General features: G+C 38.0%; 1 protein-coding gene across 3 annotated transcripts in view; it reads left to right on the top strand.

Moving 5' to 3' along the window:
• The window catches only part of LOC143188794 (uncharacterized), a 49133-nt gene that overhangs the window by 8448 nt on the left and 15638 nt on the right, over positions 1-25047 (top strand). The window lies entirely within an intron of this gene.

Below are 25047 nucleotides of genomic sequence, written 5' to 3'. Positions count from 1 at the left end.
TATTTTTTCATTTATTTAGAGTTGATTTTGAATGTTCCAATAACTTAAGCTTCCTAGGATTAGCTTTTCTTAGAGGGAGAGAGAAATGTGTAGAGTATTATTTGTGTTCCAGAAGTCCTCTGGAAAGCATTGATTCTAATACGTCTCACGAGACTTCTTTCCAGGGAGAAAGAGGACACTTTTTAATTTTCTTTTACAATTTCAATTGTCATATCTTAATATTTCTATTCGATACTGTAATTCAGAGGGGAGGAGATGTCCTTTTCTATTTGAATATTATCAACCCAAAAGGGACATAAGTAGGGATAAAATTTGCTTCGTTAGAACGATAGGTGGCAGTTCTTATATCACTGATATACACGTACATGCAACATATAGAGCTTTTCAGTGGATTCTGCGTGACCATGCAATATAATTGCTTTTAATTATTGTAATTTCGCAATGCCATCGTCGATAAGAGTTGGAAAAAGAGGTTTCTCGCGTGCTCGACACGCCTGCATCCTGTTTTACTCTTTGTGCAGTTACATGCACATCTACACATTTTTTAGAGACTTGTTATGTACATTGTTGAATTATTCCATAAGGTATAGAAAACCCAGAAACGAAATAATTTTTGCATTAAAGTATTACTCTACTTCATGTTATTATAATATTATAACTAAAAAATAATAGAATATGATAATTTAGATATCTGATTCACTCTCTTTAGAGTAAATTTTCGTGAAAAAAAACACTTTATTCCTTGCAGATTTTATCGTATTCTATTTTTAGAGGAATTCTCATTAAAATTAAAATTCTTTTGTTAGAAGTTCTCTTTATTAGGTCACTTTATTTAAAGATATTAAAATGGTTAAAATTTACAATTGAAAAATCTACCCAAGCTCCATCTGCTAGACTTCTCTGTCGGTAAGTTTGGAAGTATAAAGACCATTCTTTAAAGATATATCCATTTGACTCTTTGGATAAAAATAATATTCGTTTTTCTCGGTAAGAATTCTTCCTAGATCGTCAATTTAGTGGTGCCCTCTTCTGTAAAGTGTTTCTTTTCTAAGCACTTACGATTAGTTATCCTGTTAACACTTTCCACTATACAGACAGGCTGTGCAGTAATTGAATAATCTCCTTAACGTGTTTAGAGTTAAACAGTTTTTCCACAGTTTTCACGTCCCCTCATTTACACGTGTGCGTAGTTTCTCGGTAATATTTCCTCGAATTGTTTATTACATCAAATATTCGATCCAGCCTGCGCTCGTATTTTCGAATACGCATCCCTGATTCGTTTCTCGATTCGTGAATCTTAACCGAAGGTCCCTTTGATTCTCTGTCCAATTTAACGACAATGCTATCGAGATCAATCTTCGGAAAATCTGTTTGTTGGTCTGCTTACATTCGCTTTGCTCGAATTCTAACCAAAAAGGCCAAGTACTGTTGCAGGTAGTTGAAACTGGAATAAATATCTTCGCCATCCTGACAGTGATTCGTTGCTTCTCTTGTACAGAATGTCGTTGTAAGGTTTCTTAATGTGAGCTGTGATATTAAGGTTAATCCCTATGATCCAGTTTTAACCAGTTCGGTAGTTATTGCAATTTCGATGTTATGTCGTACTTTAGATATCGCGCTCTATTTAGAGGCTAATTAGATTTCGAGTGTATTGTTAGATGACCTGGTCACACTTAACGTTTTAACTTTTCGTCGAAGGGGCATATCTAATCCTGACAGAAACCAAAGACAGACTTTCACTAAACGTGGGTCTTTAGCCCTAAATTCTGTCCTTGGGGCCTCCCACTGTCTCTACCAGCACTTATCCTCTTTAAAAATTCATTTTTATTTTTATCTTGTTATTTTTACCTAGATAAAAGGAGAATGTCATGCTTGACTATTTTCAACCATCATACACTTGCTATAATCATAATCTATCGCTCTGTTGCGTGTCTCGATACCAGCCAGAGTTTGTCTATAGTAGAACAGCTTCGCTGTTATCGGGACATTTAGAATTATAAAAATAATTATCTAATATGGACGCGAGTTCATTGCAAACATAAAGGTTCAATCAACACTGATCTTATGTAATTTTGTTAGCTCTTCTATCTAGACCTCCCCAGAAAAACAGATCTGTTCTGATTTTCGTACACACTAGTGATAAGAACTCTGATACGGTTGCATCGTAACCTGTTTTTTTGTACTATCAATACCCCACTTGTTCTTTTTATTTAATCTTGAGGGATAGACAATATACAATGAATTTTTTGTCCTTAGAATATTTTTTACTCACAAAGCTTAATTTTTTTTGGATGCATCTTTTACGAATTCTTTCAGAAAAAGGCATAAATCTTATTTTTAAAATTGAATACTAGCATATATTTTTGATACAGAAGAATCTACTAATTATACTTACAATATGTATACAGGCTGTTCCACATAATAGTTGTTACGATTTTTTAGACACGTCTGATAATTTGAGAAATATCGTTCTGAACAAAGTTGACCAATTTTTTGTGATATTAGAATTTTTGAAAAAATATTTTTTTTGAAAAATGATCTTAAAAAATTACCAAATTTTTTGGAAAATTCTAAAATCGCAATTTACAGTCGACAAAATATTAAGTATCTTTTGTTTAAAACGATCTTTCTTAGATTATCAAAAGTGTCTGAAAAATCGTGGCGATTGTTACGTGGGACACCCTGTATATTTCCATGCTTCCTAGAAAATACAAAATTCAAACGTTTGACATATCTAAGAATCATTATGCGCGAGTGTTCCCAAAGAGATCGTACTTCCCGCATCGATGTTTCGTAAATAACGACCGTAGAAGAAATTTGTCTGTCGAAATCGCTTTGCGTCTCGATAACCCTCTCCTTTCTTCCATCCTCGGTAAATAAAGCCTACATTAAACGCGTGCGCAGAAGCACGTGCGCCATACACATAAATGCACGTGTCGACGAACGTTCTGAAGAATGTCTCAAAGCTTGGAGGTGGAGGTTAATCCGCGGGCGCGTTACGAGAACCTAACCTCTATTAGATGGCAAGAAGACGGACAGTACATACGTACCCATCGGAAGGTTTGCAATTAATCCGAGAGACATCGCGAACCCACGGAAGCCTCGTATGACAACCGATCGTGGATTTGCGTCACATAGAATTGGCTTCCTATCATATTTCTATCGATCGATCTAAGAAAAGACGTCGTTAACGAAGGGACTCGGATGCGTTACGATTCCCGCGCGCACGAATCGCTTCCCTTTCTTTCATTAAAGCATTGGGGACACGTAAATCCTCTGCTTTGAGAGAATTTAATCTATCCACTGGCTTAGCTTATATAGTATTCTCAATTTGTTTTATAATCTCAGATAAGTACACTCAGAGTAAATGAGGTTTGGTTCATGCATAGTCACGAACAAAATTATTGGAACACCTGGCTTTTAACCTAGATATTCATGCATAATTATAGGAAATAAATGGGAACTCTTGGAGATAGATATTCCCTGGAAAATTCACTATTGTCTGACGTCGTTGATTTATTTGAATACATTTTAAATGAACACATTGAAGAACAATATTCTATTAATTTTTTGTATAAATTCCAATCAGCTTATATCGAGAGAATACTGTATTATATGTACATGACTTTAATCGAGGATTGTGTAATCCATAATCTCTATCTCTAAGCTCATCAATTTCGTAACTAGAAAACTTATCCCTGGCAAAAATCGCGAATAAAGACGTGCCTCTCGAAGTTCAACAGGGCAGGCCGTGTTATCGCATTTTGTTTTCTATTCACTCGAGTCTCGAGCGTAAGCATCAATTCCGAACTTCGCCCTGGCGTGACCGCTTCATACCGACCCCAGAGGATTTATCAGCCTCTATGAAACGGTTGATTTATGATGTTCATACGCGAACATAAACGCCGCTTCCTCCCCTGTGCTTGGTAGATAATGACCATAGTGCAAATATTAAGATAATTTTTACGTGAGAGACGTATCTCGGTGGTCAGTCCTTGTTTGGCAATGATAAGGTCGCTCAGCAAACACTGGGAATCACTTTCTTGAACAGTGGATCGCTGTGAGAAGCTTCTGTTGCAAGGCTGCTCGTTCAGAATATGTATTCATGGGTTATGACTCTGTCGTGCGTGTTCTTATAAGCTGGCGTGCAGAGAAGCGCGTTCGATGGATTGCGTCGAGTCTGTGGAAACAGGTAAATTCGTGTTTTCCTGTTGCGCGATCCGCTGACGAAACGGAAATTTTCCTGGGCACTTTTAACTGGATCTATTTTCTTCTGCAACTTCTCAGCGATTAATTCTCATTTTTTCTTATATCAGCGTTCTTAAGAGAGGCATAGAAGAATTGCATGTGTACTGCGCAGGTATTTGATGGAAACCTGCACAACTATTCAAGAATTATTGCTGAGTAAAGTCATTCGAATAGTAATTCTTCGACACATTATACTTAGAGCATTTGAATTTGCATATTTATAGTCTAGTAATATTATTTACATCATCAACTGGCAAAAATTACTTAAAGCTTCGATGCTGAGTTAATGATGCTGCTGTGTAGAGTGTGCTTTATACAACTCAAGAAAGTTTTAAATATTTATTCAAAATTTACTGTATTACGTTGAAATTTAAATTAAAGAACAGAAGATACACTAAATTCGGTATTTACATTATCTCGTATTACGACAGTGTTTTTATATTAAATAACACATTACGTTATCAACTTTACGGGTTAACGTTAAAACATTCGCAGTCCATCGGCGGAAACGAGATATCTTGAAAATAGTTCAAAATTTACGATCATTGATAACATGTAGTTATCGTTGTTTACGCGTGGGGCTCATTCAAGAAAGTACGACAAAGCGAATAGACTCAGAATGAAACACATTATACATGTACAAACGAAGTTCTATTCTACGATTGTACTCATCGTTCTGTCATTAAAAATTGATTATTTTATGATAAGCGTGAAACTTGAAACGACGCGACGCGCGTCGCGAGGCTGATGGCATTCACAAATATGCATATCGAATGGTTTCTTTCGAGCGGCATTCGTCTACTTTCGTTTACTAATTTATCGCGAATTTGCATTTGAAAAGGATTGCAGAAACTAGGCTCACAGTTATCGACGACGTTATCTATGCTTTGAGAATATTGCATGAATGACTTAAATTGGTGGAAATAATTAGCGAAAGACCAGACACGCAAAAGTATGGTTTGAGGGATATTTTGGTTTCTTGGATGTTCATTTTGCCATTATCTATGTTTAATGATTGATAGGATAGATAAGAACTCTGGGGATCAACTGTCGCAGAATATTTTTATTCGCTTCCTTTTTGTTGTCACGGTGAAGTCGATAAAATACTGTCTTATCTGTGTAATAGGAATTTATTAGAAACCACGACAGCGATTTAAAGCTGTGCGCACAATTGCGGCCTGCGACTGCGATCGGTGGAGCACCTTGTCGCGTTGAATTGGAATTTACCTGTAAACAGCTATAAACCTCGAGGCAATTACGAAAGATATTTACAAACCGCGCAATTGGAAATTCAATGAGATAATATTAATAATAATTTCATTATGCATAATAGAGTAGCATATGTCAGGGAAGAAAGAATTAAATGTGATTCAAAAAAAAAACAAAAAAAAGAAAAATATGCGCATAATAGTGTCACCAATAAAAAAGTTGTGATACAAGAATCATTTATTACTTTATGATATTTTATGATGACTATGTATATGCACACTTCAAGAAATAAGATTTCTTATTTTTTCGCAGTGAACATTCCCATTTGAATAACAATGCATAAATACATTTAGACTTATTGTTCATTTTTTAAAAAAGGAAGAAACAGTGACAAGATATTCCTGTTCTTGGAAACAGGAGATTCAGAGCGCAAGTAGAATATACGAGGCATCGATACATTTAAGATCATTTGACGTCAATTGAATTATAAGTTCAGACCTCGTTGCACGATTAGAAGCAACGAGGCGATCCGTAATAAGCTGATACAATCAGTTATCAATCGCGACATGAAAGAGATCGATATTGATGCAATAAAGGTGAAGATGCATTCAGAATGCAGCTCTTAAAATTTTTGGTGGTTTACTGGATTGTGAAGTTTCGCCTGGATTGAAGATTGCTAATTGTATGATAATCATATTTAATACTATATATTTAATACTATTTAATACTTTATCGATTAGAAAATGCTATTTCGGGAGCTATTACTGTCATTCAATCATTATCATTTATATATGAAATAAAAAAACACAATCCCTGAACTACGATAGTTAGTATCTTCCATATGACGCTTCTGTTATCTAAAAAAATTATACTTTATTGTACTATTAGTAACTTAAACACTACAAATACAGGCCTTTCCCTTCGTGTTTTCTACCCAGAAAAATTACTAAAAAAAACTAGTGGTATTTTTTCTCTCAAATTACAGGTTCAGAATTATATTAATTCTTTTATCTATAATTTCGCAGATTATTTTGTTATTTTACTTAAAACACCTCAGAGTGACAGTAATTGGGCCTTTCACCCTCCGTACACATCCACTCAAACCCAACATCCCACAAAAACATCTTCCACCCCCCCATCCACCAATCACAACCTCCCTTAACCCGTCCAATCCTACCGAAATCCCACCCAAGCGTCTCAGAAACTCAAATTACCCACGATTCCCACACACAGGTCGCTCTCGTTCCTCCGAAGCAGATCGATCGGCTAAATCCAAAATAACCTTACTGATACGCTCCCCGTTGTCTCTCGCTTCCTCTCATCTATCTCCCTCCCTTAACCGTCTCCGTCGCGAGGTCCTTTCGTCTCTCGCATCTCTCCTCTTTTCTATTCGCGCGGGTTTCGTGGCGCTGGCAATCTGCCCCCAACCCCTCGGCGCGATCGACGGAAGCGACCGAAGACGCGAAGGAGGAGGAAGGAGAAAGAGGGGGGAGGGATGTTAGGACGAAGATAGTATAGGTGAGACGGCAGGACGTGTGTGTCGAGTCTGAGCGAGTGAGAGCGCATCAGAGAGAGAGAGACGAGAGAGAGGGAGGGAGAAAGAAAGATAGAAAGAGAGAGGGCGAGAAGCTCGCACTGGCAGCGCATAGAAAGAGGAACGTTGGCGACTCGGCAGAGCAGTGTCGAACAGAGACACGATTCGGTCGCTTCGTCTGCTCTCGCGGTGCGCCTCGTCGCCCTTTTCGCTTTCGGCGGTTCTCCAGAGGAGAGGTTAGGATCACGCGACGCGCACGGAGTCATGCTGTATCCGTCGGCCTCGCACCGCCATCTTGATCGTCGGTGTCAGTCCGTCGCTCCAGCGCTGCTACTAGGATCGGGACGATCGATCGTGAACGCGATACATCGCCGGTGAACGATCCCAGAGCGTTTCTCTCCTCGCGGAACCTGGACCAGTTTTTGTGACGCCGCAGAGGACATGCGCGAGTGCCGATCGCAGCAGCCTCCCTACACCGCGATCCGCGGTCCACGGTGACACAGCGATCGTGAATTTTTTTGCCTGTTGCCTGGAAATCTTTCTTCTTTTGCTTGGAGACGAAAGAACGAAGTGTAACTCGAGGGAAGGGTCTTTCATAGGAGTACGGTATAAGAAGATGTATCTCCGTCGCCGATCTGCGATCGTTATCTCTGCAAAGAGTCGATAACATGCTGAGGATTTGTGTTCGATCTTTTAACATTGTAGATTACCGAACAGTCGTCATAGATTAACGCATCGTGGAACAATTTTTCTAAATTTCCCTTTTACTCCTGCCGATACAATTCGGTATACCAAGACTATTTCGCGAGTCAATAATGCACTGGTCCTTTTAAGTGAAATTGTAATTCATTAAGCTCGTTTGTGAGTTAACAAGCGTGTTCACTTATCAGTGTGACTAAACATTGCCGATTGAAAGTGTCGATGCTTCAAGCCCACGTCTCCTGCGGATCGTGTTTGTATTCTGAACGCACTTGGGCGTTCTCCGCACGTGCTCCACCGTTCGCCGAATGTAACCCCTCTGGTGGCGGAAGTGTTAATCGGCTGGATGAATCGTGAACGATTTCCCGATTCCCATCCGCGTCGCGGTTTCCCGATCGATGCGAATTAACCCGCCGCCTGGCGCGGCTCGACGCGAAGAGGGACGGAATATTTATGGTATTCATGAATATTACAATCGACCGGAAGATAAGCCGAGACAAAAACACGGAAGATCGATAAAGCCGGTGGTTGTCTACTTCCAGCCGCGGGGAACCACCGCGAGGCGGGACTGTGTTTTCTTCTTTGCACCGTGGCTGTTGGCCTGGCAACCGTATGGCGATACCCTTAAGGGCACCATTGCAACCCTTGGCGACGATGCCCGACGATAGCCCGCGGTGCATGCGTTTTTCACGCGACTGTCGTGGCAGTCGTTCGAACAGGTGAAAAAACGAGATTTCGCTCGGGTGAGACGGTTCGACGATCGATCGAGATTAGCGATGGTGCGCGACTTGGTGGCCTTACGACTTCGATGAGCGTTAACGACACTGTGCGACTGAAAATGAGAGCGCGGTGAGGGGCGGGATATTTTCTCTCTCTCCCTCTCTCTGAGTCTGTCGCGGGTCACACGCGGCGAATACTTAATCAGTGCCTTCGATCACGTGCCATGGATACTGAAGTTAGGGTTTAGAGTGGGATTAGTTTTGGTTTGGGAGTCCTGTGGAGGTTGAGGAAGAGGTGATTCGGCGGAAGTGAGCTTTTTGGAGGAAGGACTACGTACATCGAAAGTGCATGGGGGAAGTTACTGCACCCCTGAAAAAACCCATAATGCTGTGCTTCGTACAGGGATTTTATTCGAGAGAGGATTCGAAGTTGCGACGCTCTAAAAGGTAATGGATTTTTTTTTTGTTAATTTTGTCTGTTTTTATAATTATAAGTGCGTGGAGTTAGGGAGCTTGTTTTGTGGGCTTTTGATTTTTGCAAGGAGCAAGTTTTAATTAAGGTTTTTTATGCTTATGTTTATTTTTCTGGTTACTTCTGTTTTCCAATATGAACGATGTGGATTTGTTTTACAATTTTGTTTTATTTTTATATTTACTATAATTTTGAGTTTACAAAGTGATAGTTTTGGCGAAATGTCGATTAATTTAAAGTCTCACTGAGTTTGCTTTACAAATATCCTTCAACTTAATTCGAAGTTTGTGTAATTTAAATTTTATTTATTGTACATAATAAATCTTTTTCTCGCATTAATGAATCTGGCCTTGAAGAGGTTAAAATTGGTATACCTGAATAATGCATTGGATATGTTATTTATGCAAACATATTCTCTAGTTTGTCAAATTCGAATCCTACACGAATAATTCGATTTTACTCGATGTTTCGTACCAGAATTGGGGCAGCGTAATTTCCGTTCCCAATTCGGATATCAAAATCAGTGTTAATTGACTAGGTTACAGTTGGCTCTGTCAATGAGTCACTAGAGGGTTTAAATGATAAGCGTTGTCCAACAGCCTCTTCAAAAATAAGTTACTCAGGATGGTGTTTGTTTTCCATTCCTGTGTACAGATTCGTATAGGGTCTGGTACACTCATCTGCTAACTAGGGGTTAACGTCATCTCCGTGTACAGGGTGATTCAAAACATACGGGCATAACTTTCCGCGATAATATTGAAGATTTAAAAATAATGAAATCTTGTATGATCATTGATTTGCGAATTTAACATTGATGGCCTATCTAAAAAGAAACATATGTTTGCCTCGGTAATTTTAGAGCTAATTACAGAGAACTATTGGAGTAAAAAGATTATATCACTTAGCAGAAACAAGGTCAAATAGGTCAAAGAGATCAAATGGCCCAATTCGCCCCTGAATTTATGTCCAAGTGTTCTGATACAACTTGTATATATATCGTTTTCTTCAACAATTATTACATTTTAACAAAACCGCTACCTATTGTTCGAACCCTTCTTTTCTCGTTCAAATGCAGTGCACTGATAAAGGGCCATGTCTAGAACAGAAGGAAGGTTTGAAAGCCGTGACTTATCACACCGGTTGAATAGAGTTCGACCGGTGGTTTTTTTTCTTCTCAGAGCCTTCGGTTCCATTCAGCGCTCGCGTTTGTCTTATTTGGGTCACTGGAGTCACATCCTAACCAGCTATATGCACATTATATTCGTGCACCCATACAGATCCGCCAGTCCATGCATGGATGCGGGTGGAGAGAGATTGGCGAAGGTCGGCGACGCAACATCTTATTCGTCTTATCGGTTTATAGCTTCCTTGTTTGCTGTGCTTCGACGACGTCGAAGGAGCAACGAAATTCCTCCCTTCTTCTTCTTTCTTTTTTTAGTAAAATTCAAGAACAGTATAGAAGGAACTATTGCACAGTTTTTTTATGTCATGTTGAATGAGCTATGCTTCTATCTAATTTTCTATTTCGGAATACAATTTAATCTCTTGAGTGAAATTTCAATTTGCAGTCTGCGCTGTGTGCGGAAATTTTCTGTCTAGATTCGAAACTTTGAACGTCGATATGTTCTGAAAATAGAAATACGTGACTTAGGGTGAGAGTGCCAATTATTGTGTGCAGATAATTATTGTGCCTTGTCTCCCTTCCTCCGAGATTCGCATTTAATAAGATGTAGTATTATTAAACTGAAAATATGTTTTAATTTTCAATTTAATAATGCTACACCTTGTTACATGCAAAAATGAAAAGGAGAGGGGATGCAGCAATCGGTCTGCATACACTTTGATTCGTTAATTTTGTCTTTCGAAGTATTTTTCCACTTGAAGTAGCAATAAAATTGAGGTTAAAGTGTTTCATGGCTTCATAGAATCCGTAGTCTGGAAAAACTGTCAATCTTATTTTTCTTTGTAGAGAGGTCCCTCGTTAAGTGATAATCTTTTGCTTTCGTGGATGAATCAGGAATCGTCTCAACCGTATTGTTTGTTTCTTTAACTGCAACGACCCTTCGGACGCGTGCACGTAACCAGCAGCGCTCACGAGTCATAGCTGAGAGCGATAAGGCTGGCTGTCCAGAGGTGGTTAGCTTATTTCACTGCTCGACAGACACGAAGCGTGTGGCTGTAATTCTATACTCTATCTCGCGAACGTAGCGGTCAGGTTAGGTCCAAAAGAAATGTTATTTTATCTGGTCATACTGGTCTTTGTTATGTCAGTTGAATATTATTATATCAGAATTCGATTTTCATCAAATTAGTATTACAATTGAGGGGGATGTGAGCTTTAGTTTGATAGTTGTTCAATGTTATTTTCATCTTTTGGCTAACAAATTGCTTATATTTTCTAGTTATAAATCATATAAACTCTGTTGAAAAGATAAACAGTCTGATGGTAAGCCTGAATGTAGATATGAGAAATTAGGACTATAGAATGTAGAAGTACATGTAGCATAGTAAATATATGGGATATTGGAGAATATCCAAGAGTCTGGAACATTAAAGAATATATAGAATGTAGAATTACTATTTATATAGAATATCAAGGAACATAATATTAAAGTATATAAACTATTATATACCTATTATAAAAGAATACCTATAGAACGTAGAATAATACAAAGTACAGAATTACTTATACAGAATATTGCAGAATATCAAATACAGAAGAAAATAAAACACAGAAGCATATAAAATATAATATAACTTCAAAACCCCCCAGAAGGGCGCATGAGAACTGCAATTTTAATCTCAACTACCACAACAGACTCTTTCCCAAACAAAACCAGTACTAAACACAGCAAGCTTACCACCACGCATTTCTAAACTCTCCAAAAGGACATACCGCCACAAGCTATTTCATACAAATCCTATTACCTACACGCTACTACTACCATCGACCTCAACCATATCATCGTTCAGGCCATGGCCTCTCTTTTCCGCCACGTCATGTAGTCTTCTGCCTATAGTTGAAGTTACAGTGCTGAACTTGATCTCGTGAGCGTAGGGCGGTTTCTGCGCGTCGATGGAAAACTAAACGGCTGGGTACGCTCGCGATGGCACGTGCTTCAACTTGTGCCTGGCTGGTTCCCAGTAAAAGTACCGCAAACTCGACGGCGCACAGGCTGGGGCCGCTGGCTGGCAGAACGACGACCTCGCGAATGGAACGAGTGGTCGCGGCAGTCGGCAGCTGCCACTGCCGCTTCGCTCCTTCATTTTCATAGCGTGCTCGCACGCACGCTATTTAGCACCGGCGTCTATAACGTCGTCGACGTAACTCCTCTCGGTCCTCTGTGTTCTTTCGATCGACGACGCCAGATACGTGCACACGCGGGCTACGTCGATATTCGCGCGCGTGGCCGCCGCTGAAATTTCTGGAATCAGACGCCACGCGATTGATTAACGACCCTTTCGTGTCGTTTCTTCCACGAGAGCTCGTTCGAACTTCCTTCATGCAGAACTGAGCATCGCTGATGTAGACTCTCTTTTAGATCATTGCTCGTGTGGAGTTTGGGTTTTCTTATTTTTGTGGTTAGGTTATCGTTTGAGGAACGCTTAGTGTGTTTTGAGAGCCAGGTTTACGCGAGGCCACTTTTTTCAGAATATAGTTTTGTATTGTATCTTACTGCTTTGTCTTTTTTTTATTGAAATAGTGGGAATCTATTTGTGTTATAAGTGAAGGAGCTTTAGTAGCATAGACTAGTTTCAATACTAGGGTATTAAAGGGTATTTACTAGGGTAAAGTTTACCCAATTTGAATTCCCAGATTTTAATGAAATTTTGCAGACATGTGCAGTAAAATATATTAAAATATAAGTACTTATCTAAGTTTTTTAATTAGGTGGTAAGGATTTTTGAACACAGTGTCAATAATCATCACCATTTTTTGACAGATTTTTTTAGGCGTTTTGTACTCATCTTGGGACATGTTTTTTTGTAGATATCTGGATTTTTGTTAAACTGTAGTTTATGCTCTACAGGCTCTCTCGATTCTTCTGTGAGAAAATTTTCGATGCGTTTGTTTATTCTTGACGCATCTATTTTAGAGAATGAATTTTTTTTTATTGGGTAACGGATTATTGATCTGGAGGATTATGAATATGAAGCGATGAAAAATAACAGAATGAAGTAATATATTGACGTTAACGTGTGATGATAATTACGAGAAGTGGAATAGAAAGATTATCGCGTGCTTATGGTTGTGATTAGATTTCTAAGCGAAAATTCACAGCTGCCCAAATACTGTTTTCATGTTTACGAATATCGCTAACCAGAATTGATTAGATTACTCTTGTATGATCGATAAGGCAGGGTTATTAATTACTCAAAGTCCTTGGGTACGCATTGAAACTTATTCTGTTCAAGATGCAGGTGTTCGTGATAAGATCGTAGATTTTGAACGTGTCTCGAGACTAATTTGGGAACGGGAGATCACTTTATTCAGGTGAACAGGAAAAATGTGGGAATGTAGTAATTGGTGGAATCTCGAATACATAATTTCAAGTAAAAGTATTCTTAACCTTAATTAACGCTTAACCAGCCAAGTGTTTCGGGGTCGACTTTCGCCAACCAGCAATATGTGCGAGAAGCACGCATCGTTTTTGTTACAGGAGCTACTATAAAATTAAATACGTATATTTATCTTGATACAAGCATCGTACGATGTAATTCGAGTTTTAAAATAAAGTAACTGGGCTTATTCTGGTAAAACAAGTAATCCATTCTGTATATTTGTGCCGTTTCGAGATTTGAAAGCAATTGTCTTGTCGAAGTGTGATTATTTAGTTAACACTCGATTTGTTTCCATATAGGTGTAGGTAACATTGTAATGTTACATAAGTATGATATGTAAAGTGCTTTCGAGCTGATCGATCTCGTGAACATCCATGACCATTTCTTCCTGCAGAATTTCTTCTAATGGACACTGAATTTCATTTAATATTTTATCATTCAAATGACGTCTAGAACACGCGTTAACTGATTCATCGACGATCAATGCATTCTTGACGCAACGTATTCATTATCACTAGTTTTTGTAAGATCTTCGGTTAAATATAGTAGAGTTACAGGAATGAAACGTTCAGTCGTTGCTCACGTAATGTCGATCAGGAAGGTGCGCTTGTACGTATTAAAGTTTCATTTTCTCGAAATTATTTATTATACCAATTTCTTTCTACTCGAGTCGCATTGAATTACATTTCTTGTATCATTATTTTCGCATTACATTTTCTTGTGTGTGACGGGTCGTTAGACTGATAAGTAGAGGAGGACAATTAAGTTATATCCTTGAAAATTACGAAGTATGTTACTCTGCAATTTTGAATCACTTTGCGTGTTATGTAAAGTCGGATATTCTGGAAGGATTCGCCTGATAAGAATTTAAAAAGTGTAAAATCTTGATGAATCTTGAAGAATCTTAAAAAATTCTGAAACTTCTAGAGAATTTTAGTAAACGTTGGAATACCTTACAGAATTGTGACAAATCTTGAAAAATCTTGAAAGATCATAAAGTTCTTGAAAACTCTTAATGAAAAGAACAAGACTCCCAAGACTCACAAAATCTTCAGTATGATCAAAATTTCCTAATTCGGACCGATATTCGACACGATCCAAAGTTTTTCTCACATATGTCTATTCGAAATGATTGTTATAGCCTATCATCAGCAGTATCGCGCCAACTGTGCATTTTGCCAGCCAGACGATCAATTTTCGTCGAAGGTGAAAGGATACGCGACACGCGGTTAGCGCATTGACGGACGTTCGCGCGTCTCCTTCAAGCTCGCCCACGAAACAAGATTAAGTACGATGACACGAATCGATCTCTTTCGGGTGTCGTTACGTAACATTTCTGTCGCTGTAGGCCAGCCTCGTGTGGCCTAATTTCGCCCTTTGGAGCGAAGGTTCTTTAGTCGGAGCGAAATGATATCGACGAGTAAGCTTGAACCAGATACGATACGCTATATATACCTATTTCGTCTCTTTCTATATAGCCACGCTTTACAACGGAAGGTAAACGCTTCTCTAACACACGTGCCAAATTTCCTAGTCATTTTCTGCCAGGTCAGCGAATTTTTTCGCACATTACCGCTTATGGACTCCCTAAACCAGTATAAATTAAGCGTTTCCTTAATTAATCGTTCAAGGTCGACGTAAACGATTTTATCTCGTAAATTTAACTTGAGGATATTTTATTCTTGCACGAGGGGTCTTTTATCATAAGTCTGTACTCTGTGATAAATTACCTTAAGGTAACTTTTTCGACGCTAGCATTTTGTATTACAGAGCTAGGCCTAATTGAATCAGTAAGTTGAAGAACAGTGCAAGTCCAAAATTAGTCGTTTGCAAATAATTTCAAGACTATGTATAAAACGCATAGAATCACACGTTGGAATGAAATTATCTCAAGATATGGTTTTTGGATTTGTATTGTTCTTTAAATCACCGATTCAATAACTGGTGTCAAAAAGGTGTTAGCAGTCATAAAAAAATAATAAGAGGAGATGCTGTTCAGGTATTCACGGTTCCTAAATGATGCCTCCACGCATACTACTTTCGCGTGTTTTGAAATAGATCGAACGCGATGGATTGACCAAGGCTGACAGGAGGATCGTGTGTTGACTTTATTGTAGGCACTCGTTATTACGTTTCACAGAACTTTACACGTGTATCGCCTTGCAACGAGAGCGTGAAACGCTGCTCGTGAGGGAAACGCGTGAAATGTCTGGCGAATGACTCACTGACAGTTCCGAATTCATTTATCTCTGGGAGAAATGGAATTCAGGAAACTTTATACATTAGAATTCCACATAGCTAAAATTGTTTGCATCGCGAGCAGTTCTAGTACACGATCACTGTACACTCAGATTTCTAGTAATTCTGGGTCACGAAAGTGGTCAGATGGTAACTATGATCTGGGATCTCTCTGCCAAATATTATTCATCGGTGTTTCCTCTGTCAGTTTTCCTTAACCTCAAGATTTCCCAAAATTCGATTGACTCATCTGAATACTCATAGATAAGATTCCAAAACCTTCGATAAGATTCCATTCATGTTTCTTAATCCCTGACGTCACGAAGTTCATAACAAAGCAACGGAAGATAACATCAAGTTCTCAAGTTTACGGTACTAGTGAACTTTGAAACTTTTGTGGACAATATTGTTAGCGATCTTATTACCAAAATGTCTGTAGAAGTAAAAGTTTATTAAGTCTGGGTCAGTACTGTCTAACCAAAATTTGCTTCCTTTCACTTGTCTATGAAGAGAAGCAGTTCCCATAAAAGTTGCATCAGAATTTGCTATTGACTCATAGGGATTGTCTCCCATCAGTCTTCTCTAGAGTTGCATTGTCTCAAATATTTTTATCGCAAATATACAGAAGCACCAAGGTGTGGCTCTTCACATATGGAGTGTTCCATCAAAAGTACTAACATAAAGAGCTTCTACTGCCAACACGTAGTAGCTAGGTACTAATGTTACTACCTAATACTAAAATTCAAATATCTTGTAAACTAATGATTTGTCACAATAAATAGTTTAGTATTTTCGTGTAAATACTTATATGATTTCATTTAAAAAAAGAAAAATGCCCTTTATACACATGTCCTCTACATGTCCACTTAGGGAAACCTTACTCACATCTAATTAGGTATTCCCTGACACTATTTAACTTTTTTCTGACGTACCTTTTAGCGGGTGTCTTCAACAGTTTAGAAGTTAGAAAGTAGTAGTACTCCACTAGGTCGATTTAAATGGGCAGGCCTGAATTTGAGAGGGGAGAGGAGCTATATCCACGGGCCTCTCTCTTTAAGAGGCCTCATTTTTTCATATAAGTACTCAAATAAATTTCTGCGAATACTCGTGAAAAAAGAATTATTTTCGATTTATTAATGCTTTTTTACAAAAGTCACATTTACTGTGGAGCCTTGCAATTTACCTGAGCCTCATAAAACCTTAATTAATCCCTACAAATGAGTCATCCTGTACATATCGAAACAATACACTTTTTTCAGTTTTATTACCAGTAAGCGTGTTAAAGTAAGTAAAAGTTTTCAAAGAAGTAAGACAACATCTGAGACGCAAACAGTTGCCTGAAAATTGACTTGGGGTAATTATAGTCTCCCAATTAGTTCACATAGCGGAGTTCCCATTGCACGCAGAGGACTGGGTATTGTAATAAGCTAAATTAAGGGTAGAGACGGGACAGGCCATTATTATTTTGCATCTGTATAGCACGGGATTATCCACGGCACAACCTTGCCTGCTCGCTGACCTCCTTACTTAATCAGCCGCAAGGGTTTTGCAGCTGGTATGCATTTCTCTCTCGTCGCGTTTATTTTCCCTTCGTTTCGTTCTGTCGAATATTGCAGCTTTACGATCGACACATTTTCACTTTCGCTTAAATCACTGCTTTCAAACTGTTCCCTTTCTTGTCCCCCTTTTTCGAACCTTCAGCATCCCTTCCTATATCTCTGGTTCATGTGTCTCTCCCATCTTTTCTGTGACCTGCGTACATTCTAGTTCAGATGATATAGATGCTAGGGATTTTAAGTTGATTGGAAATCGAAATATAGAAATATTGTTCGTATTGTTGAGCAGGTTGTTTCGTTGTCATATTTGTGTGGAATGGGGTTATGTAATACAAAGATTTTAGAATGTACAGTGTTCGTTTTAGAGTGGAATTCGATACGGGATATTCTCGAGTTTTAGCTGTTTATTGAGTATATAATTGATGTTTCCGTGATCTTCTGCCATGTTATCAATTTATAAAGACTATCTTTATAGAAAGATTTACTTTTACAATCTTGATACCACGGAAAATTATGAACATGAAGATTTTGAGGTAATTAAAATTCTTTGTCATTGAATTTTCGATCAGTATTTCCAAATTAATGAAGTACTCTTTTCACGATATTTTCCCTTTAGTCATACTTTTCTGCGCTCTCCTATCTTTATGATTTCAATTCTCTCTACGTTTCAATTCTCTACAAATCGCTGTCTTTTATGGTGAATTTCACACATTGAATTGCAATCGCGACCATCTGGCACAAGAATCGATACAAAGGTGATATTGTTATCGATGACATAAACTCTGTTTCCTCTTTCTCTCCTCCATTCTTGGAGTATAGTCTCATCGCGGCAGGAAGTAGAGGATGATAACCACTTCTACGATATCCGATACGCGTGGCGTCCTCATACATCCCTCGCGATGGTTTAATTAGCGCAAAACCGTCACGTTTCTGTAGATGTTACTAATACTCGCTGTTCACGCAAACATGGTGCTTGGGTGTCCTCTGCGTCATACCAATTTGCGTGAAATCTTATATGGTTGAAACTGTTCAGGCTGTATAGATCGAATAGATTGTAACTATGGACACTGGAATAGTATTGCTTTTGAGTTGATTAAATATTTATAAATTCAGGTCTGACTCAAAAGGCTTAGAACGAAACTTGGATATTAAAATTAAGGTGTTATTTGCAAGAAAGGTGTGAAGATAAAAAACTGGTTACGAAAAAATATTGTTTAGATTTTTAAACGATAATTGGGGCGATCAAGCTATACTTACAAAATGTTCTATTTTTTCAGTTTAAAAAGAAATCGAATCTTGAGATTACCTTACACCCTTACTGCACCTACAGGGTGATCAGTTTAACTAGAAACCCTCTAATGGCTGTTGGTAGCACTTACAATACTAACAGAATTTAGAATAAATGCTGCCAATACTCGGAGGATTTCCAGATAAACTGATCACTTTGTATATATATTTTCAACTCACTCAGATTTATGATTCCATATTAATTGTAAGTTCGATCCTATCCCTAGTCTGAGGTTCACTGAGATCACTCGGTTGCTCATCCTTGAAAAACCGCGAGGCCTTAGTTTCTAGCTTTGACGTCATGCTCATCTGTTTGAATTACCGATTTAATTGGGGGGAATTAAAAAAGATGGAGGCGGTAGATTTTTGCGATGAAGGGAGTGAACGGTTGAATTTCGACGAGGGAGGAGATCGGAAAGTGGGAGCAGGGATTGGGTTGGTGAAGAGGGTCTTCAGAGGGGGATTAGGAAATAAGAGACAAGGTTGGAGACTGGGTGGGAAGATTACACGATAGGAGGAGAGAAGTTAAGGATTCGGAGAGGGAATTAAGGAGTAGGAGAAGGGAGTAGGAAGTACATACTACTTTTCCTTTCCCATCTTTCCTTTTTCTAATTCCCAGGAGGGACTCTGGTGGAGGGGTGAAGGGGAAGAACTGACAATAAGAACAAAGGAATCTTCGTTCTCTCTCTTCTTTGTTTCCGATCTGTTCTAATCTCCTGTTTTTAACCTAACTATTATAATTTCTTTTCTTAATTACTTAGCTTTCTTTTATTTCTTTTATTCACGATTAATGTTATTCATCGTAATAACAAGAAGAGTATCTATAGCAGGACTTGAGACTTAAATCATGATTTAATAACAATAATACTAACCTACTATTGCGTGAATAATAAAACTATCTATCAAGAGGGTACTGCAGGGAGTTAATTTTGTTAACCGAGGTTTTGCTATATTTAGAATAAACGTTTACCTTCTAAACACAATTACTCGCGTCTCTGATAAGACCACGATAGGCTATCAGTATGTACTTCACTTCAGAAACGTGACTCTCACCATAAACTTACGAGTGATCCATGACTCAAGGGCCATGAGTCTATATCAGGAAATCTTCAGATGGATAAGACTACAAATCGCTAGCCAAAAGCTTCTGTTAATAGCGTAACACCGAAACGAACGCGAAATTAAACTTCTTTTCAGTATCCTTGCACCCTTTCGCTGATCTTCGAACTGATAACCGCCTAACGTCATCTACCCACGTTAGAACACTGCAATAGCGTTTCGTGTCAGGTAGACAAACGAGATTTGTCCAGATGATCGAGGGTGATCGGTGAGAGCGAGCGTGCAAGGCGTTAAATCTTTTAATCTAGCAGGATGTGCGCTAACTGATTCGAACACGGATGGCAGACGCGTTAGTGGCGTTGCGCGGCGGAGATCATTGACCAAGCCAAGGAACGTTTTGCATATTACTCGGGACAAATATCGATGATCCATTATCGTGGCGTTCGAGGACGTGCGATTGCAGTGCTCCGTGTGCATCGAGGCGGACGTGAATATTCGATAGGGTAAAGATAAGAAAATTTGATTATTACGATATTGCTTGAGTCTGAACTTCGATGGCTAACGCAAGGTAGATTTATTGTGAAAATTAGGCAGATTTAATAGAATAGAAATTAGAATAAAGTATGAATTTATCGTAGGCAAAATTAGGCAACTTGTTTTACAAATAAAATTGGTTTCTGTTAACACAAGTTATTACTTATAATGTGCTATTAATTTTGGAAACTATGTAAATGAGTTTAGAATATAAATTCTCGTATTTATCAAATCTTACAACAATATGTGAGTTATATATTAGAAGAGCATGTGTGGGATGTGTGTTTTGTGAAACATTTTGTTTCATTTTATTTCATGAAAAAATAGTAAAACACTTTTTAATGTGAATGGTTACTGAGATATTCTCCAATTTAATTTGAAAAGAAATAATATCAAGAAATTAGAAGTATAATTCTTATCGGTATGAAACACAGTTTCTGTATGTACATATGGTGACCACATGGAACTGAAGCGAGCCAAAAGAAAAGACACGCAACTCTCGTTGGTAGACTCTTTATCATGCAAATAAAAATTCAGTGTTCATGAGATGACTGTTGAGATTAACCTTGAAGGGCGGTGGTCAATTACATTAACCATTTTTTCTCGCATCTCCCTCATCCTTTCTGGCTGGCGATCACATAGATTTCCAAGTGCAAGAGGGAAGAGAGACCTGCTAAGGTGATTAATCTACGTATTCGCCAAGAGAAAAGCTTAGAGAGATACGATAAGGAATAGTCTTGTGTAAGTGACTATCTCCCCTAAAAGAATCATACATTATGTCATTAGATGCATCCCGTGATAATATGTAAAGTAGGCGATAAAACAAATGTAGTAAGTACGTGATGGTTCCATTAAAAGTAGCAGAGATGGCGTTACTATGATGTCTTCGTGAATTATAGTAAAAAGCGAACTACTTCTGTATTTTTAGTAATTGATTAATGCAACCATTATATAATATATTATTATAAACAGTTTCTTTATTCATTAATCAATTCTTGATATTTTACTGTAAGATTGAAGGTTATTATGCAAATTTCTATATTAGGAAGACTTTATACGTGTAAAGTAATGCAGTATTATGATAAACAAGGTAGACATCAGAGGGTAATTTAGGGTTATAGGTCAATTAAACAAGCGGTGTTAGTGAACGATAAAGGAACCACTTTATCTTTAAGTAATAAAGCTTCATAACGTTGTGAACAATGCGGCGCAATCCCTTGCTATATTTGGACACTGTTTATTGACGCTTAAACCATGTGCGACGAGCGCATTTCCAGACAGTCGCTGCATGGCGGATTATTCATCACAGGACGCGCCAATGTATCATTCTTAATCTTCTTTTATTACTCGTTTATAGATATTATTTGCTTGAGTAATTTATCATTTATTTCTTTGGTTTCGCAGGACCCTATAAACTTCAAAATTCGATAAAGTATAGAATCGTAACTTTCTAAAATGAAGTTTATAATCCTTCCTAACCTTTTAGCGATTTTTTTAATTTTTATGCGCAAAACTATTGTGCAAAGGTTCTTTGGTCTAAAATGTGTTGGAAAACAGGGGAAAAGTAATAAAAAACTACTTTTTAATTTTTCCATATTCTTGTATTAAAAGTATATTATAAAACATACATGAGGCATTGAGAGTAACAACGAAGTCACCCCAATACTCAGGAAAATCGGAAAAATGGGCAATCTAAAATATAAGGTTTCTTAACAATAAATTAATGCTACGAAATCAATTTCGGAGGAAAGTGACTTAGTCAATTTTTGCACTCAGTGTCTTCTATACATAACTACTACATTATTGCAAACAAATTAACCTGCACGAGATGCATATATAAAAAACTTCGCAGCTTAGTCATCCAAAATGAAATAAAAGGATACTACGAAAAACCTTGGACGATGCATGTCTCCATCGCTGCGCACTTTAGAGTTAAGTTAATACCAAACGGAAGACGGTATCTCTCGAGATAGGCCTCATGAAATTTACAGCATCCAAAATCTAAGCTCTTCGTCAGACTGAAACCAAGGTGAAACTGTACGATAGCAGGGAGGAGATAAGCCTTCCCGATGCTTCCACGCGAGGAATAATGCGTGGACGTCGCGTGCATAATCGAGTCGGAGCAGTTTTCCCCGAATCGATCGACCGATCGGTGTCGAATAAATTTTCGCTCCCCGTCGCGGAGCAGAGTCCACGATTAATTCCCTGACCTCTGCATGCAAAATTAATCAATCGGCGGCGAGCGAGCGCGCCTTCGCGATGCGAAAAATCACAGGGTTCTTTTTTATTCTTTCAGCTGAGACATCAGCCGTATAAAACGACTGGCAGACGCATAAACGGGCGCGTAAGTGAGCTTTTCCACGATAGCCAACCGATCCAAGCGGCTTGGACTTCGTCGTGGTACTTGTGCATAATATTATAGACTTTGCTCGCTATAGGCTCGTGACTCGTTACCAGTAATGAGTATACAGAGTTTGAGAGACATTCTGAGGCTTATTTATACGAAGGATTTGGGTCCTTTGGGAATTCTTTGTTATCAGGGATGGGGATGGAAATGGTAATGAGCTTATAGCGAGTGAATATTGTACAGGGTGTTTTAAACAGTTGTTCACTTTTTGTGGAGAATGTAATCTGTTAGTTGGATTGCTTTTTTATTGGGAATGCCTTTAGAGTATCTAGAATTGAAGACATAATTTAATTTATTGTATTTGTGCAGAATATTATAGTATAATAATACTTTGTTTTTGGTAAACTGTTGAAGTCGAAGAGCTGTAGGGAAGATTCGATTTTCTTTGTGTTTTTCTTATATTTGTTAAGTCTTGTTTCATCTAGTTTATTGCTGTTTCGCAATTTTTATTTGGAAACATTTATGTTTGTCTTCAGAGTTATATCGTTTAGATTTATTATATTGCGTATATTGAGTTATCGATTTGATTATCGGCCCAGGTGGCGAGGATTAGTTAGTAACAAAGATAAATGAGTAGATCAGTGTTTGTGACTAGAGTAGTCTGGAGGGGAAATAAACAATGAGTCATGATACATTTTTGTGCGTTCATATCCACGTGGATAATGGAGAAAGATTTTTCAGTAGCTACTTCAAAATAGATTTTTTTTAAACATCATGTATAGGGTCTATATTTTTAATCACGCTGTATTGAACACTCGTTTTACACATTCCTTACCCTTGATGTTGTTTTCGTATTCTCAGAAATTAGAGGAATATTTGAGGTAGTTATATTAAATGGAACACCCTGTATATGTATACTTTTCCTCGCGTATGAAGACCCTTACAAAAATTACCCCACACGTGAAGCTTAATTATTTAATAAGAGCACATAAGCACAAAAAGCTCCCTTGTATAATACTTGTGTGATTGCCTTTTAATATCTCTATAGTACCTACTACAAAAATTTGAACATAGACATTGTCTATATCACAATCTACGATTCTATTAAAATTACTTGCTTAGATAGGATATTAAAAGATATTCAACGTGGGAGGAGTAAAAGTAGCCTTTAAAACTGAGGGTGAAAGAAGTCTCTCTCAGCCAAAAAGAATTTCACATTTGACTTTTCCATAATTTTATTATACTAATCTTGTTAAACTAAGTTAAAAAAGTCTCTCATGTGTTAATCTCAAATTTAAATCGCTAAAGGGGTTTAAAAGATTTGAGAGATCGAACATGGGCAATATGGCGTCTAGGTATTTGCATTCACGAATATTCCTTGATAGATATTCCTTGCAGAGTGGGCGTCGAAAGTTATGCGAATAGGTATCGTGCAGCCGTGTAATCAAATGTCCATCTGTAGACAGTAAACCAGTAAAAACATACAAATGCAGGCAACAGCGGCGAAGGAAATGTTAACATTTGCATAATTCCAAATGCATGGGATTGAGGTTGAATTCGATCGGCTATGAAAATCAAATCAGAGAAATCGAATTCGAGATGTCGAGCTTTTCGATTTCCATTGTTCTGGATTTTTCTTTTATTCTCCTTTTCTTTTCCTTGACCATACCTACTGTTTTACATGTATGTACAAGGATCGACTGATGCACACTTTCATATATCAAGAATAAGAAGAGGCATTGAGGAAAATCGAAGTAAGAATGAAAGTTAAATTCATTGGCCTCAAAATGGTACATTTATTTTTCAACATAGTCCCCGTTCTTTTAATAATTATTCGCGGAAAGATTGTTACAAATCACGTTTCATTGCGTGTTGTTCCTCGCTCACGCTAACATGGATTGTTTCGCCATAGAAGTTTTAAACTGTCTATTAAATAATTACTGCTACCTTGCTTCAGTGTCGTTGATTCGTGACCTTCGAAGAGCATTCGCGATGATGCACACCTGCTGCATTTCAATAATGCACGAAATACGTCACGATGGGAGGGATTATTTTACTGACATTGTAAGGGACACAGTAGTAGCTCACAAACTGCACATTATGCGTCTACGACCTCCACGTGGTGCAGAGGCAGAACCTACTGCAACTGCTTAATACGGAGCAACTTAATGCCGTGCAATTAATCGTTTACAGATGCGTCTTTAATGTTGACGTCAGTGGAATGTTTAACTAACCCTAAATTGATTTCACAGAAATCAGATTGAGAGATGTCAGATTTATTTTTGAACTCAATATACAGAAATATGTATATTAGCAGAATTCATCGATTTTTTGGTTGTAGATTCCCTCGATACCTCTGAACAAGTATGGCAAGGTGTTAAAATAAGCGAATAAAAAATAGAATACATTCAAGTCTGACTAATTCTCAAATTTTCCATTCAAACAGAGCTTTTCTGTTCCCCTGATATTAGGGTAGAAATTTTCCATCACTGACTTTCTATACTGCAGTTGCACTTTCTCCTATTTAGTAGTTTCTCAGGTCCTCTGCTTTCCTTGCGATTCACACGGTTCATCGCGTCGCA

The sequence above is a fragment of the Calliopsis andreniformis genome, chromosome 3 (assembly GCF_051401765.1).
Source record: "Calliopsis andreniformis isolate RMS-2024a chromosome 3, iyCalAndr_principal, whole genome shotgun sequence".
Lineage (NCBI taxonomy): Eukaryota > Metazoa > Arthropoda > Insecta > Hymenoptera > Andrenidae > Calliopsis > Calliopsis andreniformis.
Note: the sequence above shows the minus strand (reverse complement) of the source record. Positions and strands in the feature narration are given on the sequence as shown.